A 17,657-nucleotide genomic window follows, 5' to 3' on the forward strand; every position below is an offset into this window, starting at 1 on the left:
TATCAGATGGAAAGAGAACCATATAAAGCAGTTAAGTACACTGGACATTCCCAATGTTGTCTCCCAGGAGAGGAACCAGCCAAGGTCAACTGGACTGTGTGTGGCTGATGGGAGTTGTGTGTACTACCACCTGTGTGGCCTTGGGCAAGCTGCAAGGTCTCAGAACATTGCCAGGAGGAGAGAACAGAAATGCACTTTTTATTTTAGGTACCTTATACCTAGAAAAGGCTGGATCACCATAAGTTTTACTAGACTGGACAACACATTATTATTATTGTGGCATTTATTTGGAAAAATTATAAACTGTGAAGGACAGTAAAATAAAGCAGTCACTTAGTCCACCCTTTGGTTTAGGCTGGTAGGCAACATTTTGATTCTTTTCTATGGTACATTTTGATCTTACATTGTCCAAATAAGTCACAAAAGGAAGTAGAACAGAATTAGAGTCCAGTTTGGAGACATGGTGGCACTCTGGGTTAAACCGTAGAAGCCTCTGTGCTGCAAGGTCAGAAGACCAGCAGTCATATGATCGAATCCACACGACGGGGTGAGCTCCCGTCGCTTGTCCCAGCTCCTTGCCAACCTAGCAGTTTGAAAGCATGTAAAAATGCAAGTAGATAAATAGGTACCCCCATGGTCGGAAGGTAACAGCATTCCGTGTCTAGTTGCACTGGCCACATGACCACGGAAACTGTCTACAGACAAACGCTGGCTCTATGGCTTGGAAACGGGAATGGGCACCGCCCCCTAGAGTCAGACATGACTGGACTAAATGTCAAGGGGAATCTTTACCTTTACCTTGGGAGACCAGCAAGATGCAGATGATAGACTGTCTTCTGTAAGAGGAAATTCTTGAACTCCCTGATTTCCCCATGCCAGTATGTCCCTTGCTCATAGGGAGTGACAGAAAAGACCTTTGGTGTGAATTGGAAGTATCTCCATCTTTTTAAAGCTGCTACATGGGTAGATGAATTTAAATGGAAGAAAATGGCTGGGGAACATGCTTAAACAGTCAGATTTTTGGGAAGAATTTCTTTTGATAATTTGCGTTCAAAATGTGTTGAATCTGTTTGATTTTTCAATAATTGTATACTGCTTTGAAAAAATATTAAGAAAGTGGTATACAAATTTTCCCCCTCACACTTAAAGTCTTGTTTCCCAGCCTGTAAGAATTCTTTGTATTCAGAATGCAGTGAGTGTTCCCTTGACGCAAAATGAGAAAGCCATGTCCAAAGTCCAAGAGAAGTGCAGAGTAACAATGGCATTGTCCAACATGAGAAATAAAGTATTTTCTGTGTTACTCGAGAAGACAGTATGAGCAAGGCTATCCAAAGTGAGACCCACTATCACTGTGGAATTCCTATCTTATTGCCGTAGGTTTCTTAATCAAGCTTCTAATCTAACTGAAATCACTTTTACTTGGTCAAAGGGTTGGAGAACAGAATCAGAAGATATGGATTCCCAATCCCATCTTGGAGTGTTCCCAACACCCACTGTGAATGTGGATGCTTAACAATTCCTATGCTTGATGCTTCCTTCTGTAGTTTTATCCTCCACAATTATTTCTCACTAATCAAGTGAGTTTCTGGTCTTGTAGTCAGGCTGAAGACAAAACAGCCTTAGGGAGAAGCCAGAAGATGAAGGGTTCAACACCCTGCTTCCACCCAGTATTTTGGTCAGTACAGCCACCATGTTGGCTGGGGGATTCTGGGAGTTGTAGTCTATAAAAGCAACTTCATGCTCAGTTTTCACCCACTGCTTCTTTCAGGGAATGGAGAAGTCTCAAGGGATCTCTCCTGGGTCCAGGAACATGAAACTGCTGCTCTGGACTAAACATGATGCTCTAGTTCCTATGCTTGCTCCCATAATGTTTGTCAAGCAATTACTTATTATAATGATGGGAAAAAAACAACCACAAAGTCTGACTCTACATTTTGAGGCTTTTATTAATTTTCCATTAGTATTGTATTTTCATTTGTCAAGTTCAATTTTCATGTATTTTGTTATTATATTATTCACTTAGATTATTAGATAAGCTAATGTAGGTGATCTCTGCTGGATGCCCAGAGGAAGGCAAAAAACCTCCAGGATCTCTGGCCAATCTGTCCTGGAGGAAAATTCCTTCCTGACCCCAGAAGTGGCAGTCGGCGCTACCCTGGGCATGTCAGCAAGGACCATAAGGAAGCAAACTCCCACCTCCTGTAGTGTGGGCGGGATATAAACAAACAAACAAACAAATAACAACAACCACAACCACAACCACAACCACAACCACAACCACAATAATAATAATAATAATAATAATAATAATAATAATAATAATAATAATAATAATAATAATAATAATAATAATAATAATAATAATAATAATAATAATAATAATAATAATAATAATAATAATAATAATAATAATATTCTTGTCCATATCAGAAATAATGCTTTTGATGTGACACTGCTTCATTGTGATGAAGTAAAGTTTTGTATCAGACCAAAGTTCTTGCAACTTAGTTGAAGTAAAACTTTCACAACAGTGTAATTTAGACGACTCATTGATTTCTTAGACACAAAAGGTCTCCCAATCTCTTCCAAGCCTAATCCTCTACCAGTGATGCCCACAGCCTGCTCAATTAATATTAATAGAGAAAACAGTTTTGCAATTCAAAGAAGTCGATAAGGATACTGAAATACTCACCTCCACATTAATGTCTTTAGAGCCCAGCCCTTTGTGAGTTTATATTTGCAGCTGTCATATATATATCACTGTTTAATGCTCATCTGACTCATTTGATATATACCACTGTGTAGCCTTCACTAGCAGAGTCTAAAATGGGATGGGGAAGGGTATAGGTGAAATATCCAGAATAATTCATTGTAAAAAGGTTATTTGCAGTAATTGAGGAGAAGAACCACTCATGTTGTGCAAATAATTACCTTTAGTTTTTCTTCTGTGCTGTGCAACCACCACTTTTATCTTTCATTATTCATCCAATCCTGCAATAAAACTAGGCACTTTTCTAAGACTGTTAATGGATGGAGGAGGACTCACCTATATATTAGCCCCCAAAGGATATTCTGTGCCAGTGGACCCATTGTGCTGAAGTATTTTGATGACCGCAACCCATTCTGAGATTAGAATTGTACTCCACATGCCATCATTCTCCTTTGTCTGACTTGATGTGGCAAGTATCAACATGATGCGCAACTCCTGGATAGTCTAGAAACTTAGGAAGGCAATTGTTATGGGATGGAGAAGTACTCACCTATGCACCAGACTCCAAAAGAATTTCTAGGCCTGTGAAGCCAAAGGCATCAGATTAATGACAAGTGCATGGCTTCTGATAGTTGCCTGTTGAAAGATGGTTACAGACAGCAGCTGGTAAGAAGAGGTATCATGAAGCTCTTACCATTCTTCTCCTTGATGTCCGGTGGTAATTCAGACTCGACAAGACCTACTTGCAATTAAAATTAGTACAGCAATATTACATGTACCGGAACCTGTGGGAAGCAGTAGACTGATTGCCATATGGCCATAGGTTACTCACTTTACTACCTGCTACATTCCGTCAAGATATTTGCTCTAAATTCATATACTTACTTCCCCATTCTTTTTTCACTTACAAAACAAGTTGAGCACTCCTGTGGTCCATCAGTAGGGTCAGAATGACTGCATTTATATATTACATTTTCCATGGGATGCTGTGGTTTGCTTTTGAGAGTCTGCTCATCCTTTGCAGTTCTGACTTGGGGATGTCTTTGTTCTTTCAATACTTTTGTGGACCAAACTGGATGTTCTAAAGAAACAAAGCTACAACAGTGCACTACGCCTTTGTAACAAAATTAAAAGCAAAGAGGTTATAGAAGGGAAAGGTAGGAAACAGGGCAAGTATGACCAAATCTCCATGATTTTCTTTAAAGGACTTTGCCCATGCTCAGTTGCTTAAAGGTAACATTTTGCCTTACTGACTTTCAAGAGAGATGGTGCGAGGGCATCATGCAGACCTTTTGGAAACTGCGAAAATGAGAGGAAGAAAGATTTGGTTGAACAGACAGACAAAAACAGCAGATCTATCACTGGAGAGAAAAAGAACAGGAAAAGTATAATTACCTGAATGATGGTTTTACCTCTGTATGTACATTTCTGCTCCATGCAGTGTAGCTTGCATAAATTCCACAGTGCAGCTTGTCTTGGCCTCCCTATTTCTAGTGACAGCCAGCATATGAGCATGATGTCACAGGCGTTTAGGAAGTAATTCCAAGTGAAAAGACTGAGCCCAGTGGCAGTAAGCTGTGAGAATCTGCAAGTGTGATTTTATAGGCTTATTCATCTAGTCAATGCCTGAATAGTTGTCCCTCTTTCAGTTCTCCTGCTGTAGAATTTTGATAATCACTGTACTTACCTTCAAGAGCACACTGAAGTATTTTGATGACCGCAACCAGTTCTGAGATCAGCATTGCATTCCACATGCTATCATTTACCTTAGTCCGATATACTGGTGAAGGAAGCAACATTAAGCAAAACTACGGAATAGTCTAGAAACTTCAGAGGACTGTTGTTAATGGATGGAGGAGGACTCACCTATATATTCGCCCCAAAGGACTCTCTGCACCAGTGGAGCCAGTGGCATCAAATTAATGGAAAGTGTATAGCTCTTGATTCTTGCCTGTTGAAAGAAGGTTACAGACAGCATCTGATGGGAAGAGATCTCTTACCTTGGCTTCCTTGTCCATGATGCCTGGTGGTGATTCAGACTTGGCAAGACCTGCTTGCAATTTTTAAAAAAGCAAATCAATATTATATGTAAAGTAACTTGTGAGGAAGAATAGACTGATGCCAAGTGGGCTTTGGTGCTTTGTCCTTTGTCATTTTGTAGTTACCTGCCCAATGATCACTTCTTAGGGATCATTTACCATCAGGGATGTGCTGAAATATTTTGATGACTGCAACCCATTCTGAGATTAGGATTGTATTCCACATGCCATCATTCTCCTTTGTCTGACTTGATGTGGCAAGTGTCAACATGATGCGCAACTGCTGGACAGTCTAGAAACTTAGGAAGGCAATTGTTATGGGATGGAGAAGTACTCACCTACGCATCAGACCCCTAAAGACTTTCTAGGCCTGTGAAGCCAAAGGCATCAGATTAATGACAAGTGCATGGTTTCTGATAGTTGCCTGTTGAAAGATGGTTACAGACAGCAGCTGGTAAGAAGAGGTATCATGAAGCCCTTACCATTCTTCTCCTTGATGTCCGGTGGTAATTCAGACTCGACAAGACCTACTTGCAATTAAAATTAGTACAGCAATATTACATGTACCGGAACCTGTGGGAAGCAGTAGACTGATTGCCATATGGCCATAGGTTACTCACTTTACTACCTGCTACATTCTGTCAAGATATTTGCTCTAAATTCATATAAAGTACTTACTTCCCCATTCTTTTTTCACTTACAAAACAAGCTGAGCACTCACGTGGTCCATCAGTAGGGTCAGAATGACTGCATTTATATATTACATTTTCCATGGGATGCTGTGGTTTGCTTTTGAGAGTCTGCTCATCCTTTGCAGTTCTGACTTGGGGATGTCTTTGTTCTTTCAATACTTCTGTGGACCAAACTGGATGTTCGAAAGAAACAAAGCTACAACAGTGCACTACACCTTTGTAAGAAAAATTAAAAGCAAAGAGGTTATAGAAGGGAAAGGTAGGAAACAGGGCAAGTATGACCAAATCTCCATGATTTTCTTTAAAGGACTTTGCCCATGCTCAGTTCGTTAAAGGTAACATTTTGCCTTACTGACTTTCAAGAGAGATGGTGAGAGGGCACCATGCAGACCATTTGGGAATTGCGAGAATGAGAGGAAGAAAGATTTGGTTGAACAGACAGACGAAAACAGCAGATCTATCACTGGAGAGAAAAAGAAGAGGAAAAGTATAATTACCTGAATGATGGTTTTACCTCTGTATGTACATTTCTGCTCCATGCAGTGTAGCTTGCATAAATTCCACGCAGCTTGTCTTGGCCTCCCTATTTCTAGTGACGGCCAGCATATGAGCATGATTTCATAGGCATTTAGGAAGTAATTCCAAGTGAAAAGACTGAGCCCAGTGGCAGTAAGCTGTGAGAATCTGCAAGTGTGATTTTATAGGCTTATTCATCTAGTCAATGCCTGAATAGTTGTCCCTCTTTCAGTTCTCCTGCTGTAGAATTTTGATAATCACTGTACTTACCTTCAAGAGCACACTGAAGTATTCTGATGACCGCAACCAGTTCTGAGATCAGCATTGCATTCCACATGCTATCATTTACCTTAGTCCGATATAGTGGTGAAGGAAGCAACATTAAGCAAAACTACGGAATAGTCTAGAAACTTCAGAGGACTGTTATTAATGGATGGAGGAGGACTCACCTATATATTAGCCCCAAAGGACTCTCTGCACCAGTGGAGCCAGTGGCATCAAATTAATAGAAAGTGTATAGCTCTTGATTCTTGCCTGTTGAAAGAAGGTTACAGACAGCATCTGATGGGAAGAGATCTCTTACCTTGGCTTCCTTGTCCATGATGCCTGGTGGTGATTCAGACTTGGCAAGACCTGCTTGTAATTAAAAAAAAGCAAATCAATATTATATGTAAAGGAACTTGTGGGGAAGAATAGACTGATTGCCAAGTGGGCTTCGGTGCTTTGTCCTTTGTCATTTTGTAGTTGTGACTGATTGTCAAGTAGGCTTCAGTATTCTGTCCTTTTTTAATTTCCAAATGCCTACGCATTGATCACTCTTTAGGTTACTCCCTCATTTCTTGAAAGAAATATTCAATCTTTTTTCTTCTTTATCCATGTTGGAAGGCCAGCAGTGAGGATACCTTTCTGTGGGTCTTCAGGAGACGTACACACAAGGGAACCAGTTCTCGGGACTTCGGTACTCAAATCTAGGTTCCCTCTTGTTTTATTTGAATAGAGTTCTTGAAATATTAAATATAACTTTTTTCTTTGCCCTTACCATGACTATCCAGAGTAATCTGTCTAGTTTTTTAGCCTACTACATCTAGTCAACATATTTGCTCTAAATTCATATACGTACTTACGTCCCCACTCTTCCTTAAGTGACAAAATAAGTAAGAGCACTCCTGTGGTCCATCAGAACAGTCAGAATGACTATATTTGTAGTTTACCTTTTCTGTCAGATCCTATGATTTGTTTTTCCTGGCCAGCCATTTTCTCCAAAACTCTGATCATCCTTTAAGAGTTCTCATTAATGGGCAAGAGTCTGATTATCTGCAATATTAAATTCATTACAAAAGATATTATTCAATATTCATCAGAGAGGGAAGAGGATAGGGTTACAAATGGATGCTGCAAGTTTTGGAACATGTTTCAGTGAATAATCTGCTGCAGCACTCTTGATAATTCTGACCTGCACTGTTTTTCGATGTGCATTCTCCTTGCCATTGCCAATTTTCCACAGATGCGGTGAAGCAGCATCATGCACCTCTCGGAAACCACAGAAATGAGAGGTAGCATTGTGGAATACTCACCTAAAGAACTTTCCCAAATAAAGAGTCTTTTTCCTTGACACATCTATATGTGTATAACATGTCACATTTACCTGATATAAGAGAAATTTCATGCAGCATAACTTGAAGTCATCCCACTTATGATCTACTTTTTGTGCAGTTCAGAATGGAACCATTGAAAGGGGCCTATCTCCAACAACAGCCATTATCTTCATTAAATCAACCAGCAAGCAAACCTGACCTGACGCTTCGTAGCAGATTTGGAAGTATTACTAGGTTATATCTGGCCAAGTGGTGAAAGGAGACTTCCTTGATTGGTGCAACATGTTTCCTGGTTGCAATCCCACTATCTGAGCCAACTAATGGTTCAAAGCTGAAGATTTCCTTACACCCCTATAGTGTGATACCAGTGCATAGTATGTGACCACTAAATGCTTAAAAAACTGATCAGGATTCAAAAACCCGAAGAGACTGTTGTGTTCCTGAAGGTATTACATTTCATCTCCTCACTTGACTCTTTGCCAAATTGTCTGAAGAGAGCATTCTGTCTAAGCAACATAACATAATTACATCAGCCCACATGGCTTGGCTTCTGTCAGAGACATATCTGTCACATTTCTTGATTCCTTTTTTGGTAGTCAGGTTTTCCTCTTTGCTCTTCTTACACTTCTTCCTCCACCAGTTTCCTCTCTCGACCTCCTTCCTTGCCTTCTCACTTCTACTGTGCCTGTCTCATTTTATAATCCATGAAATTATCTTAGCAAAATGAACCCCAGTGCCCAGATAGCTATTAAAATCAGCACATTTATACTACAGGCAGTTTCTCCAGAATTAAAAATGGAAGACAAAGCTATAAACCCAACAAAGATAAACAAATGTGCTGATCTGACTTTTGTTCTGTCAGAAAAGCAAGCATCACTGAAACTCAGGTTTCTGGACACTAACTAGAGAAGGTGAGTTTCATCAAAAGTGGAAACTCAATTTTTATTTTCTGCTTTCAATGTCTGAAAACTGGAATTTTGTTAATATATGGGCTAAAAAGCTTTCCATTTGAGATACAAAGTCTAAATAGGACAGCACCTTTCTATAGCTGCCCTTCCATTTGAAATCCTTCCTGGAGGGGGAAAAATTTCGTGCCCTTAATCTCCAGACTTTTCTATGTTTTCCTCCTATGATCTGGGAGATTAAAAAAAAAAAGGAAACTCAAGATAAGTAGAGGGAGGGAGCTTTCCATCCAAACCTGTTTGGTGTTTTGCTTGCCTCTTGCAATGATGGCAGTTAAGGCAGGTGAGCTCTGGAAACTTCAGAATTAAGAACCCATGAGAATCAAGTCCTTTTTGTGATGCAACAAGGCCCTCCAAACTGACCAGCCATAGCAGCTTAGCAGTTCCAGTTACAAAGGCCAGGAAACAAGGCAATGTTTGCTTCCCTCCTCGATACAGCCACCTTTTTAGTATTTGACCAATTACAGCTGTGATTCCCATTTCTTCTAGTCTGTCCTTTATTTCAACTTGTTCTTTAGTCTCTTGTTGCTTTTCCCTCCCATCCTCTTTTTCAGTCTTCTTAATCTTTGCTTTTACTTCATTTTGACTAGGATTGATTTCTCTCATCTCTCTCTTTCTGTATTCCTATGGATCAGTCTTTATTCACCTTAATTGCTTTCCTTGATGTTCCCAGTTGCTGTCTTGTTTCCTTTTTCTCATGTAGTCCATTCCCACTTTTTATTAATCCATGTAGTCTTGTTCCATTTGCCATCACTTTACCAGTTTCTTTACTCCCACCAGGAACCTTTCCCTTCCACACAGTACACAGACTAAAAGCCCAACAATGGCAGGGCTCTCAGAAAGTTGACAGGACAACATTTCTATGGGGATTGGCAAACTACCAAAAATTCATTAGGTTCCTCACTCAAATATCCTCTGGAACATGAGGAGGCAGACCCGACAGCTCACATATAGGACAGGCACTTAGAAACAACTACCTGTTTTAGCCAGCCCTGGCATCTGCACTTCCCTGATCTCTTGCAGCCCCAATCCAAAAGTGGTCAAAGGTTTCCCACAACCATCTGCTTTTACTTCCTCCTCATTTTTACAATCCAGCTTATACTCTTCGGCAAGTCAAAATACTCTTGACTCTGCCAGGGTTGGCTCAGGAGAATTTCCATTTGCAATGAAGCAGGAAATATTTCTACCTCCCCCATGTTCAAGGTACATAGTATCTAAAGCCAGAGAAATAATTTTGGCAGTTCACTCCCCACTCCCCTGCCAAAATCCTACATATCTCCCTACCTCTTCCTGACAGTTTTAAAAGAAAGAATAATAATTTTAAAACTATTTCCTTTCCTTTTCATGGCAGTCAAAATCAGTTGTCTGCTACAGCTGGCTTTCCACTGTCCAACACCAAGGCTTCTGACCCTCAACTGCAACACAGCAATTGGAGCATTATGACATAAGATCACGCATCACCTACAAACTGCTTTGGTCACAGAAGTATGGGCAAAGTCAATCTGTCAGTGCCCCTTGGGGTGGGATAACTGTACAACTCTGCTTTGACTTATGTTCATGTGATACTCTAGGCAACAACAGTAGGAACCAAGGCATTGTGTGAATGTGTAGCCCAGTAAGAAACAGTTCTGGGTATCCTTTTCTTCTGTGCTCCCGAAAACACACTGCCAGAATTTCATTTGACTGCTCCGTATGTTAACACTCTCAAACATATTATGGTGACCCATTCCAAAAAATTTTTTAGATACAAAAGATTTCTATTCATCCCAGTGAGTGCTGGGGTTATTGCCTCTCTGACTTTGCTAGCCAATCCATTTGCAAATGTAAATGTAATTTCCCAAACATAAATGTGGCCCTCAAAACAAATCAGTCCCACAAGAGTTGGAACCAACCCTTGGCTGCCATAACAGAAATCTAAAAGCATTTAACAAAAAAAAAATGCAATCAGCAGAGTGACCTCTGAGGCAGAAAGGGAGAACAAGAGAGGGAGAAATGGGATAGAGCAAAGGTGGATAGAAAAAGTAGTACTGCTTACTCTTCCCTCAGACAGTGTCCATTGCTGGCTTTCACCAGCCTGTCACCACACATATGATAGCCACTACAATCCTGTACCTCTATAGAGCAATGGTTGCTTGCTCCTGATTAACGTCATCACAATGAGAGGCCTTGCTTATTAAGCAACCATTAAGATCTATAAGGTTGCTGGGCACTTGTGCTTGTGGTGGCTTTTTTCCCCATATACATAGGGGTCCATCTGTTGTTTTTAAAGACTTGGGTCCCCCTCCCGCCCAGTTTTTAACTGAAAGATTTTGTACTGTATATTTTTGTATTGTTAACTGCTGTGGGAAGAGTGTGGTCTTGAAAGCTAGCTAAGAAATGCAATTCTTCTATCAGTCAATGAAAATTTGGATATAATAGCAGAAACAGAACTAGCATAATGTGAGACAGAAGGCGAGAGGGATACCTCACTCTCCCGGGAGCCGTCCCTCCTCAACAGCAAGGATAAGGAAGCGAGACCCAAGCCCGCACCAGAGCCTACAGAGAGACCACAGCAAGAACCATAAATAGAGGAACTGACAGAAGAGGTGCAGAAAGTGGCTATGGGTGAGGTTCAGAAGGCGGGAAAGGAGAGGAAAAAGAGGGTGGAGTTTGAGGCAGGAACAGGGGAGGTAAAAAGGAGGGAAGGGCATCTGCCCCCTGGTTGGGAATGGGTGTGGATGGACAGGATTATGGGAGAGGCTAAGAGTGCCCAAAGAGGAGGCAGATTATAGAAGGAGAGCAGAAATTCCACCTAGACCCTCTTATTGGAGAGAAGCCAAGGCAAGAGAATGGAAAAGGAGATTGAGAGAGGAGAAAGAAAGAGTTGAGAGAGAAAGGAGAGAAAGATTGGAATGGAAAGTAAGGGAGATGAAGAGAAGGAGTTACAGGGAGGATCCTGGAAGAGCCAAGACCCCGAGAGACAGATCCTGTGGGATGATTACCTGGACGACGAGACCAGGTAATCATTTTTCCAGACACTTGTTTATTGTAAAATGCACCAATAAATCTTTCACCTATTTTGAAGCAACAAAAATCTATTTTTTTTTTACCGAACCTGGAGCCAAAAGTCAAACCCTCACACATAAGATTCAGACAGCACTGAGAGCAGGAATAAGCAGCCACTAGAGATGGGGTATTCATATTCGTACACTCAAGGCTCATCCTCCTGCCTCCTGCCACGAGTGGCTTCCAAATTGCGAGCTCCGGAGCGATAGGGAGTGTGGAGCCCACGGCAACAGTAGAAGGTGAGTGGACACTCCAGCCATAGGGGGCTGGACCCTCATTATGTCCACCTGTGCAGGGGGTATTCGTATTTATATACGATTACAAATACCCCCATCTCTAGTAGTCACCTTTTCTTGGACCATGTTTCTTTTAGTTGCCTCTGTTTCTCACATCCTTCTGCTGTCATAACAATAACCAGCAGAGCAATCTTGAACCACACGGCTCAACTTGTACCTTTATCTCTCACTGTTTTGTGCAGCATTTTAAGAAATCTTAGCCCTAAAAGACATATTCAAACTAACTGGAATGAAAATATAAATAATAGTTTATAAAGGAAATGAAAAAAAAATAGGAGAGCAACCACCATATATGAATTATATAGAAGAGAATACAACTGTGCAACATTTTACCTTTGTATTCTTAATGCTTCAGTGATAGCCCTGGTGGACTATAAAAGAAAACAGCGCATTCCCGTGTGGTTTCTCCGATTTTATTCTTGGAATCTAACATTTCAGAAACACGAACAACTGTATATAGGGAATGTTGAAAGGTCCAGCAACTGGAAAGAACAGCATTGCAGGGTACTGAACTGCCATTCTACAATGTAAAGGGATATTGTCTTATTTTTTATTTTAAAATAAAATCAAATGTTCATTCTTATAATCAAAGCATATAAATGGAGAGAGACTACATCAGAGTCATAAAGGTCCATGTTAACTTAGCAAAACTTAATTTGGCAAAATCCACTTTCCTGAGATCATAGGGTCAAAACCTGAAATCTAGAGATAGACCATGTGATGTCATGGGGACGTTTATTTATAATGTAATTGTGCAAACCCTAAAAATAAAAGGAATAGTAGTACTCCAGCATAAAGCACTGAGGCTGGTCCGTGCAAGAAAGTCTTGCAAACACTACAGCCTCCTCACACACCTGCCATGACACACTAATATGTTTCACCCATCTCAGTATGAAGACTGTGATGCTTAATCAGTGTTCCAATTTCTAATTTATATTATTGCTATATGGGATCCTAGGAGACATATATGGTACCATACAGGAAAGAGCTTGTCTTTATCCTCCTATATTCAAAATCAAAATATCCTGTGGTCCAAAAAATGTTGTTCATACTGGCTGATATCCTATTTCATCATCAGGATGCTGTTGGCACGATGACCTTACTAGTGGCTATGCTTTTCTGTGCTAAAAACAACTTCTTCCCTTTCTGCAGTTCCCAATGGCTTCTCAATGATGATAGGGATTTCACTGGAGTTTTGGAACCTTTAGAGGAGAACTAGCAATGTTTTATTTGTTTTTTTTTTAAAAAAAAACCCACATCTGATGAGGTCATCAACTTTATCTAGGGTAAGTTATGCAATAAGATTTCAACCTCTGTGTTCAGTGCAGTTTACATTTAAATGAACAAGTTTAGGATCACAGTTGAGTTTAATTCAACCCTGAGAAAGTTTATTCTCAAAAAGAATAGGAAAATGTCTCAATTTCTCTTTGCTCCACATTTTGAATTTTTAAAAAACCCATATGCTTTCCATTTTGAATCTGAAAATATTTGCAAACTTGGTACATCTCTCAAATTTAAAAGACTAACTTTACCTAAATGAAAATTTAGTCTTTTAAATTCCAAGTTCGCTCCATCTGAAATATGAGGAAATTTGCAATAATTTGCTAAATTATTATCTAAACCACACCAAAGCCAAATTCTTACCAGTCTGTAATTTTCAAATATTTTAATACCTGCAAGGACTACAAACAAATACAGAAGAGAACTGTTTCGAAAGCCATACTGAACAGGTGTCTCACTACTACATGTGAGAACTAAATCAAGTCCTAGGGACATTTGCTGAAGGCACTGGGGTGAGACTGACATTAGCAGCATCTTGTCATCTGAAAAGAAACAACTGTGTTGTCATGCTTGGCAATGCGAGAAATTGGCAGGACTGAGAAATCAATTCAAATGTCACAGGACATTTTTCTCTCTTAACTCATCTTAGAAAAAAATGTTCTTGGAACTCTGCAAATTAAATAAGAAATCCAGAAGATAGTAGATGATTATATGTATTACAAATGAGTCAGATATCCCAAGCACTAGATGCAAACAGAGTAAAAATATCTGTTTATGGATTGGAATAACACTGTACTGTAATTTGTCTCCATTGTTCAAGAAAGAAATGGCTTGTGCAACAGAAATTGACCATTAAATTGGTATAAAACTTTTTAGTGCTGAACACTATATGCTGAGAGTACAGGAAAGCCTCAATTTTGCTTTCTGTGGTTAATTAGACTGAGGTAAAAGATGCAGATGGCAAAGAATTGGGAGACTTAAGGAACCTCTTAATGAGGGTGAAAGAGGAGAGCGCAAAAAATGGTCTGAAGCTCAACATCAAAAAAACTAAGATCATGGCCACTGGTCCCATCACCTCCTGGCAAACAGAAGGGGATAGAGGCATTGACAGATTTTACTTTCTTGGGCTCCATGATCACTTCAAATGGCGACAGCAGCCACGAAATTAAAAGACGCCTACTTCTTGGGAGGAAAGCGATGACAGACCTAGCCAACATCTTAAAAAGCAGAGACCTCACCTTGCCAACAAAGGTCCACATAGTCAAAGTTATGGTTTTTCCAATAGTGATGTATGGAAGTGAGAGCTGGACCATAAAGAAGGCTGACCACCAAAGAATTGATGCTTTTGAATTGTGGTGCTGGAGGAGACTCTTGAGAATCTCCTGGACTGGCAGGAGATCAAACCCATCCATTTTGAAAGAAATCAACCCAGAGTGCTCACTGGAAGGACAGATCCTGAAGCTGAGGCTTCAATACTTTGGCCATCTTATGAGAAGAGAAGACTCCTTGGAAAAGATCCTGATGTTGGGAAAGTGTGAAGGAAAGAGGAGAAGGGGACGACAGAGGACAAGATGGATGGAGAGTGTCATTGAAGCTACCAACATGAATTTGACCAAACTCCGGGAGGCAGTGGAAGACAGGAAGATCTGGCGTATTCCGGTCCATGGGGTCACAAAGAGTCGGATATGACAACAACAACAAAATTGACTGTTCCATTGATAGATGGTAAAAATTACAACAGTTCATTGGCTGATTGAATGGTGACATAAACATGAATGCTTCACAAAAACTCAGCAGTACTTGGGGGGCATGTCTCACTTTGAGAGAGTAGAAAATGTGTGAACTTATGATCTCTGGACATTCAATGTGAAATTGGTATCACAGATAAGGTAGTTTACTTAAACGCACTAGCACTCAGCGATCTTGTGGACAGTATGATCTGTCTATCCATAGGATCAGTATCCACTGATTCACTTATCCGCTGCCTGAAAAAAATAAATTAAGAAACCCTGAAAATGTATTTATCTGTATTTCCACGGTGTATTTACTGGCCACTAGATGAAGACAAAGACCATATAATGTATAGTGTTCCATACTTCCACATTTTTCTGCATCTGCTGGGGGGGAGCTTGGAACTGATCCCCTGCAGATATACCACACTCCTACTGTAACTGCTTAGTATGTAGATTTGAAATAAATGCATATATTTCTCTCTATAGTTATTTGTATTTATGTAAGGGGGTAGAATATATGGATTTTCTGGTGGGGTATACTGTATTTTTCTGTGTATAAAACGACACTTGTTCCTAAAATAATTAGAGGAAAAATTGAGTGTCGTTTTATACAAGGAAGCAGTCGCGCGTGCACTCAGGCACTTGCTCTTGCTGCCATCACTGTTGCCCAATTGCCTCTTCCAGAGCTCATGGCTTGTCCCCTCCGGTGGCCGAGGCAGCAGCAGTAGGAGGTAGTGGAGATGGAGGCCAAGGAGCATTCACATGCACTGGGGTGCCTCTTGCTGCTGCCTCCACTCCCCGCCTGCCCGATCATAACCTCCAGTGGGACTGACGGGCTCAGCTCACCTCGCCACCTCTTCCCCTCCGTCCCCTCCAGGGCGGAGGCAGCAGGAGGCAGAGGCGAAGGAGCATTCACATGTGTGCCTCTTGCTGCTGTTTCCCCCCCCCGCCTGCCCAATCACCTCTGCCTTGTCCCCTCAAGAAGGCACAGAGGTTAGCAAAAGGCATGCCTCCTTCTCAAAAAGGTGAGGAAAAGCAGCAGTCACTTTGACAGCCGTTTTCCTTGCCTTTTGCCAAGGCACGGGGCTGAGGAAAAAGGAAGCCCTTTGATCCCTACTTTTAAAAATTTGGGGTTAGAAAAAAGGGGGGGTTCATCTTATACTTTGGGTCGTCTTATACACGGAAAAATATGGTAATATATTACACATAGTTGTATGAAGGGAGGTTGGGAATATGTGGTGTAACTTGGTCAACTGTGGTGCTGACAGTTAAAAGTGCCCAATAAGGTCTGGTTAACAAAGCAGTTAGACAAAGCTGGGCAAGGAGAGCTGCTCTGTAGGGCTTCGCTAATTAAGAAAGCAGCTACGATTTTGTATGCTGATGAGGTGGCTGGATAGGTGCACTGTGGTACTGTAGCCAAACTCTACCACATAAGAGGAAAGTCAGATAGGGTTTGGCTAAGGAAAAAGCCAGATAGGTTTTGAGTTTAGCGAGGTTTGCTAACCTCTGCTTTTCCCTCAGGCTAAGGAAAGGTCCTAGAAGAGGTTAGGAGTTCTTTTGAAAATGTTGATAAAAGCAGACAGCTATTCTGGGATGGACTGGCTCTTTAGTGAGCAGTTCATTGATGGACATCCTGTGCTGTTCACATGTTGACAAGCTGGATCCATATAGCTGATAAAAGTACTGTGCCTTTAGACTACCCTTTAAGTTTCGTCTTTCACTGAGTGTTTTGGAAATAAATTTTTGTTTCCATTCCAGAATCTGCCTTAATTTATTCATTTTCAGGTCAGGGGAGAAACGCACAGAAAGATTAAAGGACACTAGTTCTGGCTTAAGTTTTATACAGATGTTATAAGTTGCTTATAACGTAGTACTGTCACATTATAAACCTTCACATGGAAAAAAAAGGGAAAACTGCTAATTGATATATTGCGAAAAAGTGGTCACAGGCAGAAAAAACTTTTGTTCCTGAGGTGAGAGCAGCAACAGCATGCATGCACACCATGTCCAAGGCAAACTGAGTATCCAAGGCTGATCAAGGTATGTTGGCATCTGAAGTGAACGTAACTACTAATTATAAATACTTCTCTCTCCCCCCCAACATTCCCAGACAGTAAAAATACATCAGGGACACCCCTAGCATGCTAAGCAGAGTGAGGGGGGCTTGCTAAAGGCAGCAGCTGTTGTGAGATACATACAAGGGTACTGGAGTGACAAAGTTACTCCTGCCATGGGACATGCCTTTTGTCACCTACATTTTAGGCACACCTGAAGAAAGCAACATGAAATGGGAGAGGGCGTCTCCTGGTCCATGGCCTCAGGCAGCAAAAGATATTGGAAACAGTCTTAAAACAATGAACCACTCGCTGACCTTTCGCCACACCACGAGTGTCTGAGTCATGGTCCGGGCAACACTAAGCGTCGAGTTGCTGGACATTTCGACATAGTCCCGGGCAACTCCATCCCTCAGGCAGTGCCGCCCGCCGCCCCCTTGCTTATCCTCTTTTTCGCGCGCTCATTCCCGGGTTTCCCTCCTTTGCCTTGCAGCGGGGAAGCAGCCCCCAGTCTCTTCTCCTGGTTTCTCCAGCCAGGAAGCGAGCACAGCCCTTCCCTGCATCCCGGAGAGGAACTGGTTAAAGAACTTCGCGTTCCCCTTTTGGAAGGGGAAGGGAGGCTCTCTTTGGGGGGTATTTTGTGGGAGCAGAGCAGCAACTCAGTTTGGGGCGGGAGAGTTTTGTTTTTAGGTATCCCACCCACCGACCCCTTCTTTGAAACTGGGGGCAGGACG

At 41.2% G+C, this 17,657-nt stretch overlaps 1 protein-coding gene and 1 long non-coding RNA gene across 4 annotated transcripts in view; one reads left to right on the plus strand and one right to left on the minus strand.

Annotated features, from left to right (window-relative positions):
• The window catches only part of EDNRA (endothelin receptor type A), a 118,169-nt gene that overhangs the window by 65,102 nt on the left and 35,410 nt on the right, over positions 1-17,657 (plus strand). The window lies entirely within an intron of this gene.
• LOC110073623 (uncharacterized) lies at positions 1,929-17,312 on the minus strand. Of its 3 annotated transcripts, none has more exons than XR_013545878.1 (4): positions 17,241-17,312; positions 12,189-12,375; positions 7,169-7,271; positions 1,929-6,590 (listed from the first exon to the last, which is right to left on the minus strand). It is a non-coding gene; the product is annotated as an uncharacterized LOC110073623 (long non-coding RNA). The 3 variants fall into 3 exon arrangements; XR_013545879.1 differs by having other exon boundaries at positions 8,751-12,375; positions 17,241-17,255; XR_013545877.1 differs by having other exon boundaries at positions 7,169-12,375.

This window comes from Pogona vitticeps, chromosome 5, assembly GCF_051106095.1.
Source record: "Pogona vitticeps strain Pit_001003342236 chromosome 5, PviZW2.1, whole genome shotgun sequence".
NCBI lineage: Eukaryota > Metazoa > Chordata > Lepidosauria > Squamata > Agamidae > Pogona > Pogona vitticeps.